This window comes from Dermacentor silvarum, chromosome 9, assembly GCF_013339745.2.
Source record: "Dermacentor silvarum isolate Dsil-2018 chromosome 9, BIME_Dsil_1.4, whole genome shotgun sequence".
NCBI lineage: Eukaryota > Metazoa > Arthropoda > Arachnida > Ixodida > Ixodidae > Dermacentor > Dermacentor silvarum.
In genome coordinates, this window is record NC_051162.1 from 152,617,890 (window position 1) to 152,642,615 (window position 24,726).

Sequence of the window (24,726 nt, forward strand, 5' to 3'; positions counted from 1 at the left end):
GGAATTTTATTTGTGTATACATTTTCACATTCGACAACGGCAATCCTTTTTTGCACAACCCGTCGTATCAAAATGTCCGTGCCGCCGTGACGATCGGCTGTTTACATCAACAACAGTGACATCACGCATGCTTGCACAGAACACTTTTTGGTTGGCCCCGGTAGCTCTTAAGTTCCAGGGAATATGGCTGCAGAGGGCTAAATAAATGCTTTTATTTTGTGACAGATAGTACTAAGTTATTATTTTATTGCGATAGCAAATATATGTACACTTCAACCGGATTTCTGCCGTCGGCGTCGCCGTCGCCATGAGGTTCCCTATAGATAAAATCTTCGCCGCGCGCCGTATGCCCGAGCGGAAGCGTGCCGGGACACGCGCTGTCACGGAGAGCGAACTTACTCATGCCCCACGCGCAAGCAAGGAAGCAGGAAGCCAGCGCTGGAGGGAGCGGGGGGGGGGGGGGGGGGGGGTCGCACTTCTACTCTGCCAACAACCGCGCTCGTCGCTCGTCCGCACCATCTCTTATCTCCACACGGCTCTGACCTTTATGCGCCGTGCATTCGCCGCTCCGTTTCCGTTGAAGCGATAGACCGCACGTACGTTCTCCCGCTGCGGCGTATGCTTGCTGCCATCGTTTTGACAGTCGTTGTCTGCAGTCATTCAGTGTGATCTATTCGTGTTTGTTTGTGCGTGCTCACACTACGCTTGTTCATTCAGTTAGTAATAGTCGGGCGACATTTTCCAACGCACGCTACACATGCAATGCTGCCCGGATCGGCAGTGAAGCGCTACAGGTGTGTCCCTTCGCACGCGCTGCCCACGGGAAGCGCTTCTCATCAACACCACCGTTTCACACGCGCCTTCTCGTGGTCATCGAGTCTCTCTTCATGTCGGTCTACTTACGCCGCAGCACACCTGCTTACTTAATCAGCTCATGTTTGCTACAATTCATATTGCTACCAAAGCCGCTCACCTTACTTCGTATGACATTGCTGTGTTGCTATCGCATTCATTGCTTCGCCCTTAGGGCGAAACTGTGACATTTTTTTATTTATTTACACTAATGTTAACTACGAACTCTTTTTTTAGTTGTCGTGAACACAAAACAATGTTCAGCGTCATCGATCTCTCACGTTACCTCTGCGGCGTAGAAGTTCAGCTGTCCAGCGATCGGCGACGGCGACGTGCTCACGGCTTCTTTTTTGATGAGCTAAAAGAAGTGTTTCGCGCTATGATATCTCGCGTTATTTGTCTCATCGTCCTATCTTGTATTCTCATGTTTTGTTTTGCTTTTCAATTAGCTTGGTCCCGATTAGCTGGGACACACACTACCTATATAGTGTCAATTTACATCAAAATGGCCGCCATCTTAGGTCTCTAGCACGCCAAGAACATGCGTTAAGAAAAGAGACAGGCAACAGATGCCACTCACTGTCTGAATCGGCGTAAGCGGAGCTTTAAAAGATTACTGCGCAAACCGGCACACTAGTGTAAGAAGCGCGCATTCGTTTTCGGCGACGAGCACGTCCCGAACTAACTCGCTCGAAATAGTAAAAGCCGCGACGGCGTACAAAGAGCAATGGTAAACAACAAATTGATAACAGTGGCAATGCTGTGAAAACCAGTTACTGTCAAAAAGCAAACCATGTTGATGGCTTATAAAGTTTTAGAATAGGGGCCCCTAAAGTTTGGGGCCCCAAAGAGCTTTGCCGGTGTTAGCGTTGAGGCATGCCGGAATGAAGAGTTTTGGAATAGGCGTTTTGCGTTTTTGGATAGCGCGTGGCGTTTGCAGCGTCACTACGGCGTCAAAGAAAAGCTGTTATAAATATTAAAATAAAATATATAATTTTATGATAAGAAAAGTAATTTAGACTTTCGTGTTTTCACCTTTATTTACAATTTGGAACTTATTCTATTAGCAGCATGCAACTTGTTGCGCTTAGTTTTGAGTAACCAACTGAACGCACCTTAGCCCAGCCAAGTCAGTGTATGAAAGGCCTACAAGCCATGAAATCGACAATTGAATTCGGAATCAGCGCCGAATAATGAATCAATCTGCACTACACATGTTAGTTCAGAGAAATCGATAACCGCAATCCCTTCTTCTAGCTTACGAACTTCACGCATTACCACGAATCAAGCCCAGTTTTCTGCTAAATTACAGCCGTCGCTTCGGTGGGCGCCGCAATGTTTGTTGACGAAAGCTTTTGGGGCAGCTTTTGGGGCTCCCGCTAAATCGATGAAATAGCGTGCCCGACGCAAAACCCAAACACAGTTTCCGTCTTGCGCATGCGCAGTGGCTTCGACGCTATTTCTTTAGGGCCCCAATACGTTTGAGGCCAATATTCTAAAGCTCTAATAATTGCTGGGGTTTTACGGGCAAAACCACGCTATGATTGGGAGGCATGACGCAGCGGGGGACTCCGGATTAATTTTGGCCACCTCAGGTTCTTTAACGTGCACCTAAGTACACGGGTGTTCCTGTATTTCGCCTTGGTCGAAATGCGGCCGCCGTGGCCGGGAATCAAACCCACGTCCTCGAGCCAGCAGCAGGACACCTCACAAGTGAAGCTAACACGGTGGATGAAGTTCATGTGACGTGGTGCACTGATGTCATCGTGGCAAACATGTTTCCATATCAATAGAATGATTATCTACATCCGTGACGTTACGGGCAAACCATCTAGAAGTAAAAGCACCAGAACCCACCTTTGGCTCGGGGCTTTGCTCCCATTTTTTTTTATACGTTCTAGCATACTTGGCCCACTTCCCCATGTTTGGATTCTCTTCTCTGAGGAGGATCCGATCTTACGTCCAACCTATCGAAATGAATCTCGAATCTAAGCACGAAGAAAAATTCATGTAGCAGAAAAAGGAAAATGGCAGTAAAGCTTCGCGCAAGATACGTGGAATAGGTCGAAAGCTGTGCCCGGTGAGATACTTCACCCAGAATTAACACATGGCCATGAACACACTGGGGCGTGTCATCCACCCATACTTCCCTTCTTTCATGTCGGCGCCACGATCGCGCGATGGCCCCGACCCTATGCTACTGCTCTCCCTTCCTGATCATAGCCATGTTAGTACAGTGTACTCTGCAAAACGCACTACTCCCAGGTTCATCCCGATGCCCGGGGATCGGGTGCATAAGTGTAAGTTTAAGTGCATGAAAGATCAAAGCCACCGGTTCAGATTGCGGCGCAGAGAGGGAAGTAAAGGCGGGAAGGGGGGTCATTTCGGGCACGCACACATGCACAGCCACGCGGCCGGCTCAACCAGCTATAACACAGCCTTCGAGATTTGCTTCTACCCGATCAGAGCCACTTCTGGAGCGTGGATTAGGGCGCCACTTATAGCTCAAACACAGCCAAGTCGCAGATTTTCAGTAGCCCAAATATAGCCACATAGCCAACTCGTCCAAGTCGACGCCAGTGTTGCCAGGTTTGGCTATTTATAGCCAAATTGGGCTACCGAAAAAAAATTTTGGCGTCGACTTTGACGAGTTGGCTATGTGGCTATATTTGGGCTACTGAAAATCTGCGCCTTGGCTTTGTTTGGGCTATAAGGGCCGGCCTAATCAAAGCTCCAGAGGGGCTCTGATCGAGTAGAAACAAATCTCGAAGGCCATGTGTTAGCTGACTGAGCCGGCAGCGCGCCTGTGCGTGTATGCGTGCGCGAAATGCCATCCGCCCCCCCCCCCCCTCCCCCTCCATTCTCTGCGGCGTTGTCTGAACCAGTGGCTTTGATCTTTGATGTACTTTGCTATGCTCACAGACCAAAAAAATAGGGTCGGGTGATCGTGGTGCCGACATGAAAGAAGCACGGGTAGATGACCCGCTCCAGCGTGTTCACGGCCATGGCTTCTTGGTGAACTATCGCGCCGAGCACAGCTTTCGACCTGTTTCACGTTTCTCACGCTAAGCTTTACTGTCGTTTTCATTTTGCTGCGAGATGAGTTTTTGTTTGTGCTTACATTAGAGGTTCATTTCCGTAGGTTAGACATAAGACCTAATTGTCCTCGGAGAGAAGAATCGAACCATGGGGAAATGTGCCAAGTAAGCGAGAAAGTATAAAAAGGCATGGGAGCAAGACCCCGAGCCCAAAGTGGGTCCTGGTGCGTTTACTTATATATGACTTGCCCGTAACGTGACAGATGCAGGTACTTATTGTGCTAATATCGAAACAAGTTTGCGGCGATGCCATTAGTGCGCCACGTCACATGAACGTCGCCCGACACATCACCTTAGCCGGTGATGTGTCGCGCTGCTGGCTCGAGGAAGGGGGTTGGATCCTCGGCCACGGCGGCCGCATTTCGGTCGAGGTTAAATGTTGAAACACCCGTGTACTTAGATTTATGTGCACGCTAAAGGACCCCAGGTGGTCAAAATTAATCCGGAGTCGCCCACTGCTTCATGCCTCCCAATCATATCGTGGTTTTGGCACGTAAAACCCCAGTAATTATTATTAATAGTATATCAACATGGTTTGCTTTTTGGCAGTAACCAGTTTTCACAGGATTACCACCGTCATCAATTTGTCGTTTACCTTTGCTCTTTATGAGTTGTCGCAGATTTTGCCATTTCGAGCGAGTTATGTTCGGGACGTGCTCGTCGCCGCAAACGATGGCGCGCTTCTTACACTTGTGTGCCGCTTTTCGCAGCAACGGTTTAAAGTTGCGCTTACGCCGATTGAGACAGCGAGTGGCATCTGTTGTCTCTCAGTTCTTTTTAACGCATGTTCTTGGCATGCTGGAGACCTAAGACGGTGATCAGGTTGTTGTAAGTGGAAACTATATAGAGTGTGTCTCAAGTAACCCGGGTCAATCTAATTAACGAGAAAACAAGATAGGACGATAAGACAAATAACGCGTGATATATGGCGCGATACACTGGTTTGGGCTCATAAAAAGAAGCCGTGGGCACGTCACCGTCGCAGACCGCTGGACATCTGAAGTTTTTCTACACCGTAGGCGCATCGTGCACGTGAGAGCTCAATGATGCTGACATTATTTTGCGTCCACGTGAGCTAAAAAGCAGAGTTCGTAGTTAGTATTACTGTATATAACTAAAAATAATAACTTACTACTATCTGTCATATAATAAAATCACTATGATTTCGCCTTCTGCAGCGATTCGCTGCAAGCGTGATGTAGACCGTCACGGCGGAAATCACATTTGGTTACAACGGGTTGTGCAAAAAAGGATCGCGTTGTTGAATGTGAAAATTTATATAGAAATAAAACTGCAAAAAATGGCTATGTTTGGCTACGAAATATTTTGCTCTATTTTTGTGTTTGGCTACATTTGGGCTACAATTTCTTTAACATTGGGCTACGCCGCCTCGTCCGACCTGGCAACACTGGTCGACGCCAAAAAATTTTTCCCGTAGCCCAATTTGGCTATATATAGCCAAACCTGGCAACACTGCTCATTGATAGCGCGTCGTCCTATCGGTCCCCGCTCTTTGAGAAACATGGCAGACTGTTGCGTGCCCGCGCAGACGAACCCGTCTAAGAATGGTTGGAGAACGTTTCTATTTCAGAAAGAGCCACAAAGGAGACTGTTGTGGGTGGTGCACATGAAGAGGAAGAAGTGGATACCCTCGAATTCTTCGCATACATGCTATGTGAGCACACAAGCGTCAAACCTTGCGGTTTTTTGTTGCCTTCCTTTATAGACAAAAATAGTCTTCCAGATTTATCTGCAGCTGCGTGAAATCGAACCCACGATATTTATATTCAGACACGCTCTACATGGCGCAGCGTTTCCTGAGGGAAACGCAACAGGGTATCCCCGGCTGCAGCACATGCAACATACACGACTCGTTTCAGTTGTAACAATGCGATGTGTCGCTACATTCTTTAAATACTAATCGGCTTAACGTCGAGAGTCTTCATGTGATAGTTCATGTGACTTGTAGATGACTTTGTGATATTTTAAAGAAGTATACATGCAGGAGTTTTGCACAATTTCAAGTTGTTCGCCGATAGGGTTTTCATAAACTACCTTTGAAAAGCTTTGTACAAATTTGGATATAAATATTTGATTTCACAGCAACCATGTTTGTAAGGCATACCGCCTCTGGGCACAGAAAGCTTTGTTGCCGCACTGCTCGGCTTAATAGAAACGCGTAAACTGTGCTATCACCAACCTGTGGCTAGAATCAGCGCAGAACAAGTCTTTCTCTGGTACCATGCAGGAATGTTTTCAAAGGCAGCTAAAACTCTGTTTTCACGGCATTCCTTCCTCTTTGATAGCTGCAGTGGTCGAGGCCTTATTAAAGAAGGTGAAAGGCGCACGAAGTAAAGAGGCTGAGGGGTGGTAAACGAGAATTCGACATGCACAGGGTTTCACATAAACTGAAGACGTTGCTGAAAGCACATCTGTTCCTCTTGTGTTTTCACCGCCAGACAAACTTACCCACCTGTGCCCTCGTGCATGTTGGAAATGGGAAAGGAAATGGGGTTGGAGTAAGAACCACGCCCAATATGTTTTTTTTTTTCTGGGGGGGGGGGGGGGGTTGTGGGTGTTTCTTTTTGCGCCATTGGTGTATTACATCGCATACCTATCTCCATGTCTCTCGTAGGCTGGGGGTTTCGATGTCTATGAGGTCACCAACTAATGAAAGAAGCCTGCAAAACGTATTCAGTGGCAAGCAGGTGTCTGAAGGCCGCCATACATTTTTCTTCAAGCCTAGGCATGCAGTGGTACAGATGGCGTGTGGCTCTTCGACCAATCTATTGCACTAAGACGGCTCCCCGCTGTATGGGTACTGCTCAAAAAAGATGAAAAACATCTTGGTGCCATGGTATTGGGACTTTTGCTTCTGACTGCACATTCAATACTTCTCTGGAAACCAAGATATACACTCAGAACAAACAGGAACATTGAACCATGACATAGGCACCGTATACTACGTATTGAACGGATGGTTTCTGTTCGCCCAACAAAATTAACGAAATTGATGACAAACATTTGCTCTTGCAAAATAAGTTACCCTTTGCGAGAAATAGATGGATGGGATGTTTAAAAAACTCGGCCTGCATGTTTCCGCTGAGTGACGTAATCAATGTTTTCTGCTTTTCCACCTGGAGATAAAAGACGGCGTTTGAGGAAGTGGCGAATGTATACGCGTTCCAATAAAACGAGCCGCACATTCTTTTTTTTTCTAGCGCAGTTAAACGCGTACATCAGCGATATTTATGAGAGCGCTGTGTTTCTGTCACATTCTTCTAGACAGCTAATATATCCTTGTAAAGAAGGACTGCAGTATGAAGGATGGAATAATGTACTATCAGCGTCAAATGAAAGCCGAACAGCGGAGCGCGTGCCACAAGCACTGTTAACATTATAGTGCGCGCCGTCCTGTCATCACCACTTACAGGCGAGCACATCCGGTGTGGCAGCACTGCGCGATCCCCCTATAGTGCGTTATCTTCACTTCTGTTCCAGTTTTCGTATTGGGATAGCGGTGGCCGGCGTGAGCGTGCCAAGCGCTTTTCGTCGTATCGCTCGCTTTTACTCTAGCGCTGCATTGCAGTCAGCGTCGGGGCACGATGAAAAGAAAAGATACATCTAATCGCTTTGTGGTTGATTTCAAGCTATCGTTTTTCCTTGTTCAGCACAACCTTGTTCAACCACAAGCGATCGGCACACCCATGCCGGATACCGTAGCAGCTGCGAGCGCTATGCCGCGATGCGCAGGTTTGCCGATCGAATGCATGAATGTTGCAGAATTTTCGCTTCTGTTTTCTTTTTTTTCTTCCTTTCAAAATCACTAGTGGAAACACAGGCAAAAAAAATCGCACTTCAGTGGGGTGGCGCTGTACTACCAAACCGGATGTGTGGGCCTGTCTGCGCTGATGACTGGACGGCGCGCACTATGCTGTTTCTAATGCTTGTGGCACGCGCTCCGCTGTTCGGCTTTCATTTGACGCTGATAGTACCTGTCAATCTAGCTGGCTCCGCAGTTGGAGATAATACATCACTTTTCTGCGGATATTTCAACCTTTAAGCTCTAAATAATACGTTCGTTCTTTTCATAAACACGCATTGTTCGTTACGTCCCCTTGTCAGGTCCATTTACCCACGTCTAGTTTAGTTTTACATGGTATGTATTTAGTTGACCAAAATGACAGAGTGCGACCTCATCATGCTGGACACAAGAGCTAGCAATGGCCTTTATCGTTACAAAAGAATTTGTATTGCACGCTTGGCTAACCTTGGTTGTCGGCTTGCCGCCCCTATTTTTAGTCTCTGCAGAGAAGCGCTTCTCCTGCGCTTGCGCAGGAGAAGTCGTACCGCCGCGGCCACGACACGGATCGGCGTTACAAAGCAGCCTCCATTCATTAGCTATTTCCAACTGCGGGTAAGAGCCGCATTTGGGCCACCTAAGGTTCTTCTATATATTGGAGTATCTCTCGCCTTGACTGATAAATAGACCAGTCTGTGTGCAAGAATGAGTTTGTTCTCCGTCACACTCTTTGCCCTTCTGGCAGGTAAGTAATGTGCCCGGGCTAGCAACGTACTAATTTATTATCTATCAGACACTTGTTTTGCGCATAAATGCATGGCCTAAATATAGAACTTAAAAAATTAGCCTAGCGTTCACTGGAGGCACATTGCTAGAGAGATAGCGGAGCTGATGGGCACCTAGCTAGTCCTGGCTTTTGGGCTAGGCCAAAGTCATCCCCAACTTTTGGTGGGCACTACCAAGTCATCCCCAACATTTTACGGAAGATATTGATTATTGATCAATGATCGATTAGCTATTGAATGACTATCGATTGGCTATGGATGACTAAATAAGTTTCAGTATATATATATATATATATATATATATATATATATATATATATAGTCCCCACCATGCTTGTCTAGACTTACCCAGGCTCAGCTTCGCTAGTTGCACTACCAGCAGGATCGGCCTACATTTTCTGTTCGCGGTTGACCTATTACGCGCCTCTGAAAGAGCTCCGCTGTTAAAAAGCAATCTTTAGAAGAAATCGTTTCCAAGGCTCAAGCCTGTAAACTGGCGTCACAAACATTTTGTAAGGGGGTTCATTCACAAGCAGGGCTACGTAACAGCCTTGGCCCAAGGGCGTCGGTCACTGTCTCGCGCTCTCTGGGATGCCGGACGTCGTCGTTCTCTCTCAATAGTTCGTGACTCTCTTCCCCACTACATTGGCCACGACGGCAAAGAGGAGCCATCATGGCGACTCAAAGCCCTGCAAGCACAAGAGGGTCGTAGTAGGGCTTTAAGTGGTTCACGTGGACTGTTTCACGACCACAGCAGCGTCTGTCGGGGGGAGGCGTCATAGGATCGACGACGTAATTCCCCGGCGGCATGCACTTGTAGCGAGGATGAATCAACGCACGAGGCAGTGGGACACTGTCTTGGCTAGAGGTGCTAGCGCAAATCTCGAGTTGTTGACGCCGGCTGAGAATGTCTTTGTGCCCGTCGTGCAACCCTTCCGCCTGACGTCCAACGTTAATAAACTCCCTTCTAAAGTGGTGGAGGTGCAGGGTCTGCAACCCTGGAACTCCGAAGTCGGACACTACCACCTGCCCCGACAATGCCTGAAGAAACCACCCAAGATGCCGCCGCCCAATCTCCGCAGGTCTTCGTAACCGGCGCGCTGCGCCAGCGCGCGCCGGTTTACGCGGTCTAACATGGCAGATCTGTCTGTGCTACCTAGATGACGTCGTCGTGTTCGCCCCCAATTTCGCTACACATCTCGCCCGCCTGCGCATGATTCTTCAATGCCTTACCAACCTGAAGAAGTCTCACTTCGGGGTTCGCCAGCTCACCATACTGGGTCATGTTGTCTCAAAACACGGCATTCTTCCTGATTCTGAGAAACTTCGCGCCGTTACGGAGTTTCCTAAGCCAACTACCGTAAGAGAACTGCGCAGCTTTGTGGGCTTATGCTCGTATTTTTGTCGCTTTGTCCGGCACTTTGCCTCCATCATGGCGCCGCTTACGAAGCTATACCTGCAGGCCCTGGTGACCTTTCAAATTGGACTCAAGCCTGCTACGATGCCCTCACTACATTACGGTATCTCCTTACCTCACCACCCATTCTGCGACATTACGACCCGACTGCACCAACCGAAGTACACATGGATGCCAGCGGCGTCGGTCTTGGTGCAGTACTCGCGCAACACAAACCAGGCTTTTCCTAGTATGCTGTAGCTTATGCTAGCCGTGCCCTCACCAAGGCGGAATCCAACTACTCGGTCACTGAAAAAGAGTGTCGCGCGATTGTGTGGGCAATAAGCAAGTTTCGTCCATACTTATACGGCCACACTTTCGACGTGGTGACTGACCATCACGCTCTGTGTTGGTTGGCTTCCCTGAAGGATCCTTCTGGCCGCCTTGGACGTTGGGTTCTTCGCCTGCAAGAATTTGACATTCGCGTGGTGTACCGATCGGGGCGAAATCACTCTGACGTGGATGCGCGCTCCCGATCTCCCGTGAAATCCGCTGAAGAGCCGCATTCAACTGGTGCCTTTCCCTTGGCTGCTCTTACCGCCACCGACATGCCATCTGAACAGCGAAAAGACCCCTGGATCGCCTCTCTCCTGAATGTTCTTTCCGCTCCGCCAACTTATGCACACCCACGTGCATTTCGCCGCCAAGCCACGCATTTCGCAATACGGGACGAACTATTATATCGTCGCAACTATCGACCGGATGGCCGTAAGTGGCAGCTCGTCATCCCTAGCCACATGCGGTCCGATGTCTGCGCATACTTTCATGCTGACTGCCAACCTGCTCACGCTGGTGCGCTGAAAACGTAAGAGCGGCTCCGCGAACGTCATTACTGGCGTGGACTATACGCATATGTCCGCAAATACATTCGGTCTTGCAAATCGTGTCAACGACGGAAACCATTTCTCCATTCGCCTGGTGTCCTGCAACCTTTACCGTGTCCTACACGCCCCTTCGACCGTGTCGGAATCGATCTTTATGGTCCACTTCCGTTGTCTGTCGCTGGTAACAGATGCGTCATTGTCGCAGTGGACCACCTAACGAGGTATGCGGAAACAGCCGTGCTTCCTTCGGCTGGTGCTCTTGACGTAGCGAACTTCATCTTACGTAATTTCGTCCTCCACCATGGCGCACCACGTGAGCTACTGAGTGACAGGGGGCGTGTGTTTTTATCCGATGTCCTTCAGGAGCTCCTTCGTTCATGCCGTACAGTTCACCGCACATCTACAGCCTACCACCCACAAACCAACTGACTAACAGAGCGCTTCAACCGCACGCTGGTAGACATGGTGTCCGTGTACATTGATTCTGACCACTCTAACTGGGATGTAGTTCTTCCGTTCGTCACTTACGAGTATAATACCGCGACACAGTCGACCTCCGGCTTTTCCCCATTCTTTCTTTTATATGGCCGCGAACCATGCACCACACTCGATAAAATTTTGCCGCATCGTCCGGACGTCTCCGAATTCAGCCCAGTTTCTGAAATGGCTCAATATGCTTCAGAGTGTCGTCAGCTGGCCCGCTCATTTACTTCGGACAACCAAGCCCACCAGAAAGATCGCCATGACCGCAATCTGACTGACAAAGCTTTCGCCGTCGGCTCCCTTGTATGGCTCCGCATACCGTTTCATTCCCCTGGCCTGACTCCCAAGTTTGCCCCCAAGTACTAAGGCCCTTATCGCGTCATCGAGTGCCTATCTTCCGTCACCTATGTAATTGAGCCGGTCAACCCAACCTCAGACAAGCGTCATCTTGGCCGCCAGGTGGTCCACGAGAGCCGCCTCAAGCCATATCATGACCCCCTTATTCTCATGTCACCTTGAGTCGCCACGATGGCGTCCCTTCGCCGCCGGGGTACTGTAGTGGGGATGAAGGAACGCACGCGGCAGTGGGACACTGTCTTGGCTGGAGGTGTGAGCGCAGATCGCGAGCTGTTGACGCCGGCTGAGACTGTCTTTGTGCCCGTCGTGCAATCCTTTTGCCTGACGTCCAACGTTAATAAACCCCCTTCCACACTGAATGATCCGGTAGAGACCGTGATATTTCGCTACAAATTGCGGGAGCGACCGGGAGTCTGGCATGGAATTGAAAGCCACACGAACGAGCCAACAGGGAAGGTAGGTGCAGGTTTAGCCGGGTCAAGGCGTTATTTATGAAGACCTTGTGTCACGGATGTAAATGAGCGTGCTAGTTGGCGGCACTCTTCGGCACATTGAACGAGTTCTGAGGCTGGATGGTATTCGGACGCATCCCGGCGGTACGGAAGTATAGTATCCAGTGTGGAACAAGGTTCACGTCCGTATAGGCGAAAGAAAGGGGGAAATCCTGTGGTGGCTTTTGTGGTTGTGTTGTGTATATATGTCACAAAAGTAAGTACCAAGTACCAATTAGAATGGTCGTAGGCTATTTACATGGAGAGCATATCACCAAGTGTTCGGGTAAAGTGCTCCGAGAAGCTAATTAGTCAGCGGATGATAGCTTTTAGTGGTGCGATGAATACTATATTGCACGCACTCAGAAGCTCTTGGACTACTTGCGAAAGAAACACGCGCCCTCGGTCGCTAAGCAGCTCGCGTGGCACGCCGTGGCGAAGAAAGAAGCTGCGCAAGATGAACAAGGCAACATCACGAGCTGAAGCTGTTGGAAGAGCAGCGGTTTCGGCATAACGAGCGAGATGGTCGACGGCCACAGTAATCCACCGAATACCCGCAGGGGTGGAAGGAAGGGACCAGTACAGGAAGGGGGCCGTACAAAGGCCGAAGGGAAAAACATTGAATTGGTACAGCCCATAGGGAGCTACGAAGGCAGCTTTCGGGCGATCGGATGGGGCCATAGGGACCAGCCAATAGCCGGACCTTAAGTCTAGTGATGAAAAAAATTCGGCTCCTTGCAAGCAGTCCAGGGCATCATGGATTCCTGGCAGAGGATACACATCTTTGCGCGTAACTTTGTTTAAATGGTGGTAATCGACGCAGAAGCGCATCGACTCGTCCTTTTTCTTGACGATAACAGCAGGCGACGACCAGGGACTGCAGGACGGCTGAATGATGCCGCGCTGAAGCATGTCGTCGACTTGTTCGGAGATCACACGACGCTCTGCAGGGGATGCGTGGTAATGGCGCTGCCGCAGAGGCGCTTGTAAGCCGGTGTCAATCGGATGGAGAACAGTGTGCGTGCAATCTGGCAATCAAACGAGCCACGGAACTCGTGGAGAAGTGCAGTAATTTTCTCGCGGTACGCCTATGCAAGTTCGTCATCGATTGCGGAGCCAAACATACTTAAAGGTGGGCGATAAGGCGTACCAGGAGAAGGTGTCAGGGCACTAAGTTGCAAGCTGTCCACGTCGTCAAGGCAGAATATGTAGGATACGTCGTTATGCGTGAATTGTGCCTATACACTTTCCACGGAGTATGGTTGAGGGAACTGGCAACGGGTTCACAACAAACGAGGATCTAGCGCCGTTGGGCATGTCGAGAACGGCAAATGACAATGAGATTACTGTGGCGTTGAACGGTCTCGGACGGTATAAATAGAACTGTGGACTCACCAATGCCGGCACAGGACACAGGGACAAGGGCTGCACTAGAGCACTGCATGGGCTCGGGCTTACCCGAAAGCATGGGCCCGGCCCTGCCCGTGGGCTGGGTCGGCCCGGGTAGGGCAGATTTTTCACCGGCTCGGGCCGGGCTCGGGCACGGCATGTGCTTATTGACCCGGGCCCGAGACGGGCTCGGGTACTTTGACGCGGGCCCGGGCCGGGCTCGGACTTGCTGGTGGTGTGCATGTAACGTGCAGCGTGTTATCCTCGCCCGTCTCGACTCGAAAAACCTGTTGCCCCGGCGCAGCTGTAAGCTAGCAGTGCTACTCCTGTGTACTTCCCTTTTCTTCTTACGTCGTATTTTGCGCTGTTTGAAGAGAATGTAAAAGTCCAGAAAGACCGAAGTCACCTCAACCCAAAGGATGCTATTGTATTCTTTACCTAAATCAATGTAATTAATGCTTTCAGCGCGGTGTAAGCGCGTTCGCGACTTGCTGATTCTTCAAAAGCGAATTAGTAAAACTATCACTGGTTAGATAAGATAATTCGTCACGCGGCGGAAGTCTGGCACTGCGTCCATTCATGATTGCACGCATGTTCTCAACCGGGCGCCTAGCAGCAGCGCATTACGCTGCACCATGGTGGAACCACAAGCTTTCTTTTCTCCATTGACTCCATCCATGCGCTGCGCTCACGACCGGCCGTGGCTGCGCTTTGGCTAGAGTGTACTAGAATACGGTCGAGCGGCTGGAGCGGCGCATGCTATGCAGTGACGCGCCCGACGTGGAAAATACTGTGGCGGCGCTGGGATAGAAGTGTATTGGGCCGCATCAAGGTCGCGCCGTTGGAAACTGCTGGCGATACTGCTCGCCAGGGTAATTCGTACTACTTTGCGCGCTGGTATTTGCGTTCAGACCGCTCAAATGGGGTTAGTAATTGCATATGACATGTATATGCCTTAAGAATAAATTCCTGTCATTCTCTTCGTTATGTTAGTTTTTTTAATTCCGCTCGGTGGTCTTTTTCGGTCTCGGGCAAGTTTCGATCCGGGCCGAGCCGGGCTCGGGCCTAAGGTAATGGGGTGGCGGGCCGGGCGGTTAACGTAGATTACTTCCGGGCCCTGGCCGGGCCCGGGTAGCGCGATATAAATTTTGGTCGGGCTCGGGCGGGCAGCCCAACGTAAAAACGGGCCCGGGCCGGGCCCGTGCTGAAAAAATCGGCCCGTGCAGTGCTCTAGGCTGCACTACTGGTTGGGATGTCCATATCGTCGGCGACAAACAACTTCTCCAACGTAGGCACGGACGACGCGGAACACAACACAGAGAACGCCACCTCGGCACGAGCACAGTGAATAACAGCATGATGGCTAGAGAGAAAATCCCAACCGAGGATGACATCATGCGAACAGGCCGGTAGCACAAGAAACTCAATGGGATACAGAACATGTTGAATGACGACGTGGGCTGTGCAGGCGGCTGACGGCTTAATATGGTGTGCGCTGGCGGTACGGAGGAACAATACCTTTGACTCCATGGTAACCTTCCTAAGCAAACTGCAATGTTTCATATCTATCAGTGAAACGGCAGCACCGGTGTCCACAAGCACAAGGGTACGAAAGCTATCCACAAAAACTTCGGTGGGTTGGAGAAATGCGAGGACATGAATTGATGGACGACGACGCAGTTCGTGCCTCGGGAACTGCGGCACCTAGTTTTCCGCGTCAGAAGGGCAGGGCCGACGGCGCATAGGTGACAGAGAGCGACGTCGAGGGGATGGAGATTGGTGCGTAGAAGATGGCAGGCACTCGGGCAGGCGCTCGAATGATGATTGTTGTAGCCGCGCTGTGCCATCAAAGCGTCTAGGATCGCACGCCGACGGTCGCACGGCGTCTATTTCAACAGGATGGCGATGGCGACAGAAGCGTCCTACATGTACTGCATAACCACAAGAATATGATATAGGGCGATTGTCCGCAGTGCGCATTGGAATTGAAAACGTGGGGTCTGGTCGGCCGAACGGAACAGGTGGTGGTCGAACGGGTGCCGGCGCGGAAGAATAAGTTGGCTGACGAGGCGACCCGCCTGCGACGACCTGCGCATACGACAAGATCGCAGACTCCTGAGGTGGCGGACGAGCGAAAGGCAAAGCGTCAGTGACCTCTTCCTGGATAACCTGTATGACTGGGGCCATATCTTGTGCCTGTTCTGGCTCGGGCACGATCTATAAAATGGAGAGTGTTCGGGAAACCTCCTCACGCACCAACTGCTTGATCTGAATTAACAGTGCATTCTGGTCGCCCAGAGCCAAGGCCGCGATCTTGTCGTTCTGTTCCAGAGGCCGGCTCACCCCATTGAGGGTGAGCCAGCATTCGCGGCTCTATGTAGCGCACGCGAGGAAGGAAGCCAGTCCGGATGCGCGCGTTCTTCTTTCGCGCGCGAGGCACGGGGGTGATGCGACGGAGAGGAAGAGGGAGGAGGGGGGAGCTTTCTGCTCCGTCGGCTGCGACCGATTGGCTGCGACCAATTCTGAGCAACCAATAGCAATGGCTTTGTACACAGCATTCACGTGTCTCACCAGGCTCACTCACGTCAAGAAGAAAAAATCACAGCATATCCACGGGGTGAATGATGATGAGTGGGCGAAGCTCCGGAGGGAATCATCGGATCTCCCGCTTAAGGGGACGCTAGCACAAACGCGTTAGAAACGTGCAGTACTCTCTAGTAAGGGGGAGTGGCCACAGCGTCTTACGCAGCCATTTACACATGCCGGAACGTGCACCGCGTTTGCCGACGCCATCACATGACTGCTGAGAGAGTATACCCCCCGTATTCATAAACGCTCATCGACTTGAACTTGACTCGCCACCGCCTTGGGCAGCGCGTTCGAAACGCGTTGAAGGTAAGGCGGAGAGGCCACAGCGTCTTACACCAGCTTACACGTGCCGTAACGCGCTAGCACAAACGCGTAAGAAACGGGCTAGAAACGCGGCCTTTCGTTAATGTTGGGTATTTATTGCCATCGTGGTGCTTGTGTCTACGTGCGCTTCGTGGCGTAGTGGTTAGCGCCGCGCATTCGGAAGCGAGGGGTCCCTGGTTCGATTGCGCGCTACGGACACAACTTTCGGAATTTTTTTTTCATAAAACGCCGGAAGCTTTCTCCGGAAGCCGGAAGCTGGCTTCCGGAACCGGAAGCGGTACCGGAAGCGGAACCGGAAGTGGAAACGGAAGCGGAAGTCGGCTTCCGGTTATACTATACGTATACATATACATGTATATATGGGTATACATACACGTACGGACACACAACGCCATCTATTGAGCAATTCATAAAACTAGACGCGGCTACCTACTACGACGGGGACGAACGGGTGCCGCTATAAGGAGCTTCGCCCCTAAAAGTACATCACGGAAATTTGTATGGTCTGATTATAATGTCGTTACGTGTTGAAAAAAGGAAACGTTAAGGAGCTCGTACTCCCGATCTTGCATTGTTCAACAAAAATCGAAGCAACTTCGTAGGTGAATGGGTTATTTAAAAGAATGACAAATGATCTTTGGTTTGGCGATGGCTAAGAGAAGTTATTACAAAATCTCACAAAGGCTTGCAAAGAATAAACTACGTACTATTGATAAACAGTCTGCCATTGCCACTTGAATAAACTACTACAGCTGTCGTTCAGTCACGTGGCCGCTTCACAGGTTCGCTGACCAGTAGAGTAATTTATTTAAAACCCCCGCGAGATTATACCCTTGTCACTGCTACCAAAAATGCTAAATTTCACCTACTGCGTTTCCTCATTGCACAATTAACCACGACAACTCATCAGCTGGTCCTGTAGTGCGCTTCCTCTCGAAAGGGGGTCCCTTTGTGTGAACGCGACCGTATGCACGTTGCATACTGAAATTGATCACTGTGTACGTCCTAGCAACTCGATTTTTCACAAGTCTCAAAATGAAGGCCCGCGAGCAGAAAATTATTGCGGCAGAGCCTATCTAACGATGACTGTTGATAACTGTTGACGTTAACATTGAATCAATATAGTGGCACAAATTATTACCACCGTCGAAGCGAGTTATGTATATGAGGTGCGTACTGTAGCGAGACTCCTCATTCGCGCTTCTCGGCGAAAGAACACTCGGCGCCATCTGGCGTTGCTGCCACAAAGCCTGCGCGTGGACTCCGAAATGCATAGTGCGCCGGTGCGTGCGAACGCTGAGAAACGCGTCATGCAGCAACTGGGCCAGAGTGACCTACCGAGAACTTCTTTTGCGCTTCTTTCTGGACAAGCTATCCAGTGGCACTGCCGAGAAGTGTTGCTATGACCTCCGAGAAGAAAACGTGGCACGCTGGTGACTTTTGAACGCTGAGAAATGTTTCCTTGCTTCACCGCACACTCAGTGGGCACATAGTGAAACAAGCTGGCGAGATCTTAATCGCAGAGCGGCACATATCTGCACGTATCAGGTGCAACGCTGTGGAGGCTAGAGATACCTTTTGCAGTGGCTGCGTTCGCACTTAGAAATACTTCGGTGTTCCTTGACCAAATTTTGCGCAAATGTTCTTTGAATAAGCACAGTTCGGAATGAAAAGGAAAGCGGGCAGATCCCATGCCCTGTGGGAATAGATGTTACGCGAAACAGTGTGCGGGGAGCCGACCAAGTTAACGAAACGACCATGAGAGCACCAAGCCGTAGGCGGCTCTTTCATGACCTACATGACACGCATGTCATGACATTCATGTCATGTGTCCTCAGGAGTCCCTTAGCCCCACCGAAGAGACCTTAAGGCGAAAGCCTTACTCATGCTCATGCTTACGACTTCGACCATCAACCTTAAGCGTTTTCCGTCACTTAGTACCACATCCGAACACATTACATTGGTTTTTGAGTGTTAATCTTTTTTCGCTGAGTCATTCTCATTTTTGCTGAGTCATGCTCATGACAATGACCTCTGCCATCATCCTTTAGTGTCACTTAGTGCCAACATCCGAACCCATTCTAGTGGTTTTTGAGTCTAAAGCTTTTTTCGCTGAGTCATTGTCATTTTGCTGACTCATGCTTATGACTTCTACGAGCATCCTTTAGTGAGTGTTTCTTTCACTTAGTACCCATGTCCGAACCCATTTCAGCGATTTTTGAGTGTTAATATTTTTCGTTGCATCATTGTCATGACTAACATGACCCGCCTGTCATGACATTTATGTTATGACCTATCACATATATTCGTCATACACTCTTGTCATAGTATGCCAGTTTTGGTACATACCAAGTTAACGAAACGACCGAGAGAGCACAAAAACATACGTGGCTCGCTATATAGCTACCTAGCTAGCTAGCTAGATAGATAGATAGATAGATAGATAGATAGATAGATAGATAGATAGATAGATAGATAGATAGATAGATAGATACTGTCAAAGTAGCAAATGTTCGTCAAGAAAGGCTTCGCATTTAAAACTTAGGTGGCTAGATAGAGAGATAGATAGTAAGATAGATAAATAGATACTGCCAAAATAGCAAATATTCGCAAAGAAATGCGTCGCATTTCAAACGTAGGTGGCTAGATAGATAGATACTATCAAAGTAGCAAATGTTCGCCAAGAAATGCTTCGCATTTAAAACTTAGGTGGCTAGATAGAGAGATAGATAGTAAGATAGATAAATAGATACTGCCAAAATAGCAAATATTCGCAAAGAAATGCTTCGCATTTCAAACGTAGGTGGCTAGATAGATAGATACTGTCAAAGTAGCAAATGTTCGTCAAGAAATGCTTCGCATTTAAAACTTAGGTGGCTAGATAGAGAGATAGATAGTAAGATAGATAAATAGATACTGCCAAAATAGCAAATATTCGCAAAGAAATGCTTCGCATTTCAAACGTAGGTGGCTAGATAGATAGATACTATCAAAGTAGCAAATGTTCGCCAAGAAATGCTTCGCATTTCAAAGAATTTACCCTTAGAAACAAACAAACCATGTACTCATGAGGCTGCTAACACGTTGTTTTAGATCAATTTGCTTTTGGTTGTTCTTTATTTGTAGCGCGCCCCTGCAGCTTAACGTACACGCTCACCCGAGCACACGCCGCTGGCGCGCAGCGAAGTACACATTGACGGAACGCGCGGAGTTATAAATTTCGGTGACCGTACTTCTTGCGTAGCTTCCACAACGTTGCAGCTGACGCATGAAAAGGAGTATAGTACGTATGTACAGGGTCGGCCACATCTAAGGTGAACACCTCATTAGTATTCAAGCCGGTAAAACTACAGCGTTTATTCTACTTCACGAGTGAAATGTTAGTTATACGATGTGTAATCGTGGTGTCGATAAACACAATAATGATTTTTCGAATTATGTACTGAACATCAGCTTCTACGATGTCTTGAATACTAATGAGGTGTTCACCTTACATGTGGTCGACCCTGTACATTTATGGCGACGCTCACTAAGGCTTTGGCGTGAAACGCGTTCATTGAAAATCGGCACATACGCAGCGCACTTGTGGCGCAACCTGATAATGCGTCTGGTTGCTGTCCTTGAGGAACGTTTGTGATGAGGGTTCGATTCCGTTCAGCATTGGAGAAATTAAAGCGATATTTTTTCGCCATAGTAGAGCGGCACATTCCCACTGACACATGCCTAGTTATCCAAGTTGGAGTCAAAGACGTCCATTTAGATACAAACAAAGAAAAATACAAACATAGATAGATAGATAGATAGATAGATAGATAGATAGATAGATAGATAGATAGATAGATAGATAGATAGATAGATAGATAGATAGATAGCCTCCTGAAAGTGCGTGAACTACCCTAAGAATGCGAAGGCATTAAAACGCGCGATTTGACTGTGTACAGCTTTTCTATTCAGTCAAACAAGCAGTTTTACGGGCTCGGTGTTTCGTGTTTTGGAGGCTGTTGTGGCACTGGGAAACAACAAACATAGTGTGTGTACCAAGCATGCAGGAAGACGACGCCACGCTTGAAAACCTGTGAAGACAACCGCGAGTAGCACACGCTTCAACGTAAACGGGGTCGACCGTCGACGTTCAAATCTTACCGCTACTGGAGTAATCGGCGCTGGTATCATAGCCGGGAACTTAAGGTTGCCTCGTCTATTGACTTTACCATTACTGAACGAGTAGAGAAAATAACCCCCACCCCCATCCCCTCGGGCAGCTTAGGTGGTTTATAGAAGCATTTTATTTGCGAAAAGTAATCGACTATCTCTCCTAAATTTCTGTCTTTCAATACACGATCCGTGAATGAGAGAGACACAGACACAGGACCCGTTCACTGGGCCAGCTGTTCAATTCTCCGCCTCGTCGTCTTCCCCCCTTTGGCGCCCGCTTTGCGAGCGCCCGAGGCCAAGTGCACTTCTTCACAATATATATTATTCCCAATTTATGTGCCTGCTTTCCTGAGTATCTTCATTTGCTTTTCATGCAGCTTCTCTGGCCCCGAGCTTCGGATCCAAGGGGAGTAGCGAGTTGTCGCGCTATGAACGCCGTGAGTCAATTGTTATACAGTACGCAAACGTCCATAATTCATTAGTCATATATAACTCGCCCATGCGCCACTTTTAAGAATGAGCACTAATGTATGTATCACGGGCCAGAGCAAAGTAGGCTTACGGTTAATATTTCTGTCATTTGTAGAAGTGGTGTTCGTGACTATTGTCCTGGTCACTGTGGCGGCGGCGGCGGCGACAGCAGCAGCAGCAGCAGCAGCAGCAGCAGCAGTAGCAGCAGCAGTAGCAGTAGCGGCGGCAGCAGCAGCAGCAGCAGTATCAGTAGCAGCAGCAGTAGCAGCAGCAGTAGCAGTATTGGTGGCAGCAGCAGCAGCAGCAGTATCAGTAGCAGCAGCAGCAGCAGTAGCAGTAGCAGCAGCAGCGGCAGCAGTAGCGGCGGTAGCAGTAGCGGAGGCAGCAGCGGCAGCAGCAGTAGCAGCAGCAGCAGCAGCAGCAGTAGTAGTAGTAGTATTAGTAGTAGTAGTAGTAGTAGTAGTAAGCAGCGGTAAAGCCTCCGTAGAGGCTGTGATGACTGTGCTTCTGTGTTGCGTCACTCCGCCGTCTCCGAAGTGGCTGTCTGTGGTTGCGCCAAGACCATATTGTGTGTGTCGGTCCTCAGGAAGACGAGATCTCGGACAATTGCTCTCGATCACATAGCAGGATTGAAAAACAGCCGTTCTGTACTGACTTAATACAATCGAGCATAGGCGGCGTCACAACTCAACTTCCTGTGTGATTTTTTGTCATTATTTGTATCGACCTCACAAATTGGTGCACCAACCTTACTATATCAAGATGGTTCCTTTTGCCTACTCTGGCAGAAATGTTGGCACTGCTGTACAAAGCTATGCAAGCCGAGAATGAAGAGCAAAAAAGGCAACGATTGTCTTGAAAAATGATTTGAATTAACTCTTATAATTTAAACCGCTAAAGAACATGTAGCAAAATGAATTGCGAGAGTGAGTTATGAAATTTATTGCAGGACCTAGAGAGTGTGCAGGGAGAAAATTCAGCGCCGTTTGCTCATAGAGCAATGTATTGCTACATCATTTATTTTTTAATGCAGCGCCCGATAGGTTACCTTAGTAACACATCTGGTGCTGCATTAAAGTATAAATGATGTAGCTTATTTCTTGCATGCGTGTATGACATAAAATGTTATTCATTTTCTATATGTAATGCACCGTGCTAAGTACAAAAATTTTTCAAAGCGCGAAGCTAGCCACGTGCTGGTTAAACAATTGACGAACCAACATTCGTAATCAAACGTATTCTAATTTTAAAAAAAACCTTCCAAATAGTCGATATAGTTTCTATCCAAGCTGTGAGCAACACTAACTTATTTATATGCTCACATGTTTCAATCCCAACCAATGGCCATCTTATGCAGCATTGGCGAAGCAAAAAAGTTCGTAAACAATTTTTCCACATTTCACATTTCGCAATGGTAGCTGCCCAAATTCCACCATCTGCAAACTCCTCTGCCAGGGACTTGGCGACAACAGCGGAGAATGCACGGAACCTGAGATGCTGTACTGCGAGTTTGAATACTAGATTACGACCGCTACGCTGTGAAAAGCCGGTTTTTGCAGGAGCAGAAAAACATGATTTGCAATGAATAGTTTTAGTATATGCAAACCTGTCTAAAAGTAATTATAATATGTTTTCACATTTCAGTTATGTTTTTGTGTTTGGTCAAGAATCCAATGTCTTCACACGTATCTGTGCAGTTGTGGCGGCTAATATATGGGTAGTTTCCGAAATAAACGAGTTATGAGTGATTACTAATCCTGTGGTGTCTCTCGTCTGGAGCCTATACGAAGCTAGGTCGATTTTTCTGTTATTGTGAAGATACTGTGATGTGATCAATGGATGCTGGGCGGTCTTCAAGCTACTTCAAAGCAGTTTTGTAGCGATAGCTACATTACGCCAGGTTTTCGCCTCTTCGCCGTGGGCGCACTTTGAGCCGTGGCCGCACTGTGACGTCACACCACGGCGCTTGATTCTCTAGCAACTCGAATCGTCGCGGTCGCCGCGCGGCCACCGCTCCTGCCGTCGGTATAAAACCCCTTGATGTTAGAAAGTAGCGACACTCTCCTTCGCGCGCGCGCTTTCCTCCTCAATTATCCTCGGATTTCTCCCCTCCCCGGGCCGGCGCGGTGCGCACGGCACGCTGAAACGTCCTTTGGCTCGCTGCAGCCGCATTAGCATCAATTCGCGCGCTTGTTTATTCGGCCTTTTGAAGCGTTGTATGGGAGTTTAACCCTTGTGAAACTGCCATGACGAAAGTACGCTTCCGATGGAACGTCGTGGCATTTTTTTTTTTGGAGGACGCGTCGAAAAATACAAGCGCAAGGGCTCCGAAAACTTAGTGCCAAGCAGAGGCTGAGCTGTTTGCCTCTACTTCGCCACTTGGGTGGTCGGTAATGCGGAGGTGTATTGGGCGCGTATAATATAAGCTGCGTAGAGTATAAATAGGACTCCGTGTTTTCGGAATTATTTTTCTTGAAATTCGGAGGGTGTTTTTCGGAGTTTATTTTCTGGCGCAAATTCGGAGTTTATCGGAGTTCATTTCTCGTAAATTCCCAATTCCCCGAAATTCTAAGTTAAATTTTGCATTATTCTCAAACTCCGAAATCTTACATCAAATTATCTCTGAACACGAAAACATCAGATCACACAAACCGTATTTTTGTTTTCTGGAAGGTTTGAACGCACAAACACTTACACACACAAGCACAAATACTTGAACACAAAACACCCTCGTTTGTGCGTATTACAACCTTAAAGCTTGTTGTAATAGACGCAATCATACTCTACGAGGTTGCTCTCACTGATGGAAGCACGCTCCTTCCGATTGATGATTCTCAGCTTTGAAAATGCCCTTTCAACGTTTGCGCTAGAAGACTCAGCGCGCAGCGAGGAAGCTGGCCACTGGACAGTGTGTAGTATCGAAAGCGACAGGCGTTCAACAATGTTACTGATTAATTAGCTCTGATAGCTCGCAAAATCACTCATGAGTTGGCTCATGTCGTCAATTTCAAGAAACATTAACTTAAAAATCGGCGCATAGGTTTCGAACGCGCGGGGTAACTCATGCTTCACATTTAGATTCATAATTTGAACACTATACCAAAACGATTCACTGGTGTACTGAAGTGAATTGAAAAGGTTCCTCTCAACTGTCTGGCTCCACTTTTCAGCGACAGCAGCGTAGTATCCATGAAGGGCTGCGACAGTCGTTGAGCGGTCATACGTCTCCCGCTCCGTGCGTGAGAAGCCCTTTGTTAAATGTGCGATGGGTGTGGTCTACGAGACACTGTTGACGTGAGGTAAAGTTGATATCGATCAAACCGGCTGATGTATCAATGACTGCTTAGAACATGCCCTTTCGATATAGAACGGAACAGGGTCATATTGGCCGTTAAGATCGGGGTTTATCGGATAAATCCGAATTGTGAAAAATTTTACCGGCGAGTGTTTATCGGATTTTTTCGGATTTATCCGAAAACACGGAGCCCCAAGTATAAACGAGAATTTGGTTCATAATCCTGGCTCTTAAAAGGCTCAGACAAGGTAACCAAGAAGAAATGTGGTAGTTTAGTTAAAGTGAATTGAGTGGGCCAAAAGCCTTTGCACGAATGCCACTGTGCAAAATACGTGCTGTGTTTGCGAAACAGCCA

At 48.5% G+C, this 24,726-nt stretch overlaps 1 long non-coding RNA gene across 2 annotated transcripts in view; it reads left to right on the top strand.

The window, feature by feature from the left end:
- Nucleotides 1-24,726, top strand: part of LOC125939947 (uncharacterized) — a 70,139-nt gene that overhangs the window by 13,109 nt on the left and 32,304 nt on the right. The window contains exon 1 of one of the 2 annotated variants that reach the window (XR_007463185.1): nucleotides 8,308-8,497. The exons of the other annotated variant lie outside the window; for it this stretch is intronic. This is a non-coding gene — a long non-coding RNA (uncharacterized LOC125939947). Of the gene's footprint in view, nucleotides 1-8,307; nucleotides 8,498-24,726 lie in introns of those variants that run through there. 2 annotated transcript variants of the gene reach the window in all.